General features: G+C 33.1%; 1 non-coding gene across 1 annotated transcript; it reads left to right on the top strand.

Moving 5' to 3' along the window:
- The first annotated feature begins 334 nt into the window (after positions 1–334).
- LOC133773122 (U6 spliceosomal RNA) lies at positions 335–441 on the top strand. The gene has a single exon (XR_009867896.1). It is a non-coding gene; the product is annotated as a U6 spliceosomal RNA (small nuclear RNA).
- Positions 442–5,570: the final 5,129 nt, after the last annotated feature.

Below are 5,570 nucleotides of genomic sequence, written 5' to 3'. Positions count from 1 at the left end.
ACATGGTTGCCTATACTTGTCAAGCTGGAAGCACTGGGAAATGTTAAGAGCTTTGTTTCTAGAAGGATGGCAAATATAAACAAAGATAACCTGCCAGCAGATAAAGGTAGGAGGGGTTGGAACTGAGGCATTCCTGAGAATTGAGGTTCAAGTGGATGAGAATATAGGGTAACAACAGGATTTGCAGGAATATTTGTAATCATAAAATAAGAAACGTCTTCCACTTCTTTCAATGGATAGTGGATACTATGAAATATCTAATAGGTAAAAATAAGCCCTAGAAATATTATCAAAAATGTAGAACCAATAGCCTCTTAAGAACATGGAGAAAGGGGTGCTCACTTCGGCAGCACATATACTAAAATTGGAACGATACAGAGAAGATTAGCATGGCCCCTGAGCAAGGATGACACGCAAATTCGTGAAGCGTTCCATATTTTTTTGTGTTTCTATATGGGGGCAAACTGTTGAAATCGTTACCTAATATATACTAAACTGATCTTTTGTATATAAAGAGAATTGAAAATGAAAAAAAAAAAAAAAAGAACATGGAGAAAGGGAAGCACATAGGGGCCAAACAAAGAAGGAGACAAAATTGAGAACCAGAATGCAAGCATCTTATGGAAGCATTGGAGTTGCCCCGAGGGCTTTTGTATGTTCCAGGAAATCAAGAACCCAGAACCCTGGATTTACCATCTGCTCTAGATTGGGAAGTTGGAGTTTTGAACTGAGCAAGGAGGAAATCTGGAATGAAATTTCCATGTAAATTCAAGACCACAGAGATGCACACTCTAAATAAAGAACTTTGAAAGGGAGGTTTTTTGATAATTTTCTTTTGCTGGGAAAAGGATTTAACTTAATTTTTTTTCTTTAATAGGTCTTGAGGCTAGATTTACAGTATGTATGATCAGGAAAGCTGAGAAAGGTAATGAAAGTGCTCATCAATGGTTGGTGGTGTGGGTGTCTGAGAAAAGTAAAACAAAGCTTTTCCAGAAGGGTGCTTTCTCAAAGTGGACTGGGAATATGCCTGTATTAGAGGAACCTGACCATGAGAGATATCAAACACTGAAACTACTAATTAAGAATTATGAAATAATATGGAAACTAAAAAACAACAACAAACTCTGGGAAATATTTTTAAAAACACTTCAAATCTTAGGCCAAATAAAAAATTATTTTAAAATGAAATACTCAGAACTATAACAAATGAATTTGCTATCTAATAGTACAAATAAGATGAAAATTATGTCAAAACTACTTGTAAATTTGTGGTCATATATTTCTGTTATAAGAAAGGCTGAAAATTTAGATAGAAAGTGAGCAATAAAAATAAAGTAAAAAAAAAAACTCTAGAAAAGAAGAATAACAAAAATAAAAGCCTTAACTAATGAAACAACAATAATAACATGATAATAGTTAGCACTTATATAGCTCTTAATATTTGCCAGGTAATGGTTTTACATTTATTAACTCAGTTAATATACCACAAATTATTTAAAGTACAATTACTATTCCAATTTAAAGCAGGAATGCAAGAACAGTAGAAAGCCAATTACTGTTTACTTGAAAAAGTAGTAAACTAGACAAACCTCTGCTGAGATCAATCAAGAAAATAATGGAAGGAAAAATGTAATATTCAGATAAAATGAAGACTATAGATATTAAAATAATTTTGTGGATAATAAAGATAATGCTATGCTAATAAATTAAAAAACTAAGATGAACTGGTTACATGTTTTAAGAATTAGAACCTATCAAAAAAAACCTCAAAATCTCACTAAATTAAAAAGCCATTAAAAAGAAATTGTCTTTTCAGTACTTAAAAATCCAAAACCAAATCATTCTGTCAAGTCAGTATAGTTTTGCAGATATCTGCCAAACTTTCATAGTGAATGGTATAATCTTATCTAAATCTTTCTAGAGAATATAAAAAGAGGAGCCACTCCTCAATTCATCTTCTGTAGACATAACCTTGAAACTGAAACTGAATTAGGGCAATACCAAAAGTAATGCTACTTAGGCACAGATGTGTGATCATTGTAAGTATTACTAAAGCGAAACACCAATATGTTTATTTTTAAGAGTCAAGAAATTCTATGATAGAATGAAATGATGGCTTAATTTTGAGGTCTACTACTTTATACAGTATTATAAAGACTAAACCATAAAGACATGACCATCTGAACAGTTATAGTAATAATGTTTGATGAACCGCAAAAACATTTATTATAAATATTTAGAAATCTGGCAATAAAATGAACGTTCATAGTACAGAATATCTCAAATTTACAGCAAGTATGAAAATTACTGGTAAAATACTTGAGCCATTTTAAGTCCAAGAATTCATCAAATAAGACAAGCACAAGAAGTAAAAACCAGAAGGATTTGAAAACATATGTGTTTTTAATGTTCTCAATATAGATTGTACTGTGGGAATTATTTTATGGGTTTTAAAATATTACATAATTAACATCATATCTATTTTTCTGGATAAAAAATTGACATAATTCATCCAAATTAATAGATGACACTTCGTTAGAATACACACACACACACATATACACACACAGTTGTGTATGACAATTACATAAAAAAACCCATGAGATATTTCAGATCTGCTATTAAAATTAATATGGTGGTATCTTCTTTGTTGATGCTGGCATACTTGGGGTTTCACCTCTTCTCCTGAGAGAGGCCCTGCTTACTGAACATCTGTAAATCTGTGAATTTGCCTAACTTATGAGTGGGGTGTGTATCCCCAATGGACTCCCCCTGGCATTGAGCACCAGGACAGAGAGGAAGTGAAGCTATGGTCCTGCCTGATGATGTGATCATAGTCTCTGCTCTGCTGATAATACAGGAGATCTACCAAGCCCAACTTGGGTGTCACCCTGAACTCTTGCCCCACCCTTGAGCACTGACCATAGCTCCCCGGCCAGACTGAGCACAAGCTTGTAAATATTCACTTAAGGAGCAGACACCCCACTAAGCCACAGAGGCATATTTCAAAGATAAATGCCATTAGAGGAGAAAACCAACAAGTTTTTTCCACAAATATCTAGAAATAAATGTAGAAATAAAAGAAACATAATCAAGGAAGTCCATAAGATTCCTCAAAAGGAATATAACAACACTTTAATATTAGAATATGAAGACAAAGAGATTCATGCAGTGCCTGAAAATGAATTCAAAAGAATGGTCATAAGATTACTCAAAAACACAGGAAAGCACATACATGATATAAAGAAACCCATACATGGCATGGATGAAAAATACTGTCAAAAGACAGAGATAATGAAGAGAAGCCAAACTGAAATGTTAGGAGTGAAGAATTTAATGTGTAAAACAGAAATTACAGTGGAAAGCATTAACAACAGACTTGGTAAGGCAGAAAAGAAGACTATTCAAGCTAGAAGACAAATCCTTGGAAGCATCTGAGACAAGAAGGAGGAGGAGGAGAAGGAGCAGGAGGAGGAGGAGGAGGAGGACACGGAGGAGGGAGAAGGGGAGGGGGAGGAGAAAGAGGGGGAGAGGAAGAGAAGAAGAAGGAGAAGGAGAAGAAATAATTAGAAAAATTAAAAATATAGTTCAAGATTTATGGGATACTATCAAACGATCAAACATATTTGTCTTAGGAGTTTGTGAAGGTGTGGAAACAGAATGGATTTGAAGGTATATTCAGTGAAATAATAGCAGAAAACTTCCCTAATTTGGAGAAAGATAGGGACATACAAGAAAAGGAAACACATAGGATTCTTAATAGATATGATCAGATTATGACACATTATAGTCAAACTTTCAACAGTATATCATAAATGAAAGACTGTAAAATGTGCACAGGAGAAACACCATATTAAATTCAAAGGATCCACAATTAGATTAACAGCATATTTCTTATCAGAAACCCTATGGGTCCAGGAGAGAAAGGAGAGAAATAGTCCAAGGCAGAAAGGGAAAAAAAAACCTGTCAACCCAGAATAGTATACAGAGCAAAGCTCTCATTTATAAATGAAGTGAAATAAAGACAATAAAAACAAACAGAAATTTAAAGAATTTGAAACTCCTTTTCCAGCCTTACAGATGATACCTAAGGATGTGCTACACACAGAAAGAGACCAAGACAGGCATCATTATGAAAGAATGTAAAGGCAGAAAATCTACTAGTAAAAGTACAAACAATATCCAAATCAAGCACCAGGAATGCTTATGGAAAAATGGCAGGACAAAGTTGTTACTTAGAACTAATAACCTTGAAGGTAAATGACCTAAATTCTCCAATTAAAAGATAAATATTGGCTGAATGGATTAAATCGAGACCCATCTATTTGCTATCTATACAAAAAACACTTCACCAAAAGATACACATAGGTAAAGTTAAAGAAAGGAAAAAGATAAAGGTGTAGCAATCCTAATATCATACAAACTTCACATTAACACAAAGTATATTCAAAGAGTCAAAGAAGGGCATTAGGTAATGATTAAGGAATTGATTTAACAAGAAGATGTGACTATAGTAAATGTACATGCACTAAATGCCAATATGACTATTTAAAACAAATATTAATGTATCTAAAGGGTGACATAGACTACAATACAATAATGGGAGGTTTCAACACAATATTAATTTACATTGTGGGCCAAATGTACCTAATTTAAAAATAAAAGATATTTCATCACACAACTTCAGAATACACTTTCTTTTCAATGGTGCATAGAATTTGCTCTAGAATAGAACTTCTGCTAGGCCATAAACCAAATCTCAACAAATTTTAAAAAAAAAAATTGAAATCATACCATGTATCTTCTGACATCAATGGAATTAAATTGGAAATTAACAACTTAGAAAATTATAGAAAATATGCAAATATATGGAGACTGAGCAACATGCTCCTGAATGAACAATGGGTTATAGAAGAAATCAAAAGGGAAATAAAAAAATTCCTAGAAATGAATGAAGATGACAAGATAATGTATCAAAGCTTATATGATACAGCAAAAACAGTGTTAACAGGGGAGTTTATAGCAATTAGTGCCTACAACAAGAAATTTGAAAGGCATCAAATAAACGATCTAACAATTCATCTCAAGTACCTAAAAAAGGAGAACAAGGAAAATCCAAAATTAGTAGGATGAAAGAAATATTTAAAATTAGAGAATAAATAAACAAAATTGAAACAAAAATACAAAACATCGGTGAAATGCAGAGCTGTTAATAATGTAAAAGTATGTTTAATTAAAAGAAAATATTAAACCTGATTATAATCTTTAAGACAAATTATGACAAGTTCTTAACTTCATTTACTTTTAGCTACTTCATAAATAATTCAGGAGAAACTGGACAGTTAGTGACAAAAGTTATGCAAATTTCATTTTCCACAAAGCAAAGGGTAAGCCTTTCCTTTCAGTTTCTTCTTCCAAATCTTCTTCACTTTGTTGAGTTCTTTTATTTATTTATTTATTTATTTTTGACAGCAGAGAGCTGGACTGGAAGAGGAGCAACCGGGACAGAATCTGGCGCTTCAACTGGGACTAGAACCTGGGGTGCCGGCGGCTGCACGCGGAGGATTAGC

The sequence above is a fragment of the Lepus europaeus genome, chromosome 13 (genome assembly GCF_033115175.1).
Source record: "Lepus europaeus isolate LE1 chromosome 13, mLepTim1.pri, whole genome shotgun sequence".
In the NCBI taxonomy this organism is placed as follows: domain Eukaryota; kingdom Metazoa; phylum Chordata; class Mammalia; order Lagomorpha; family Leporidae; genus Lepus; species Lepus europaeus.
This window is presented reverse-complemented; position numbering and strand designations above follow the sequence as displayed.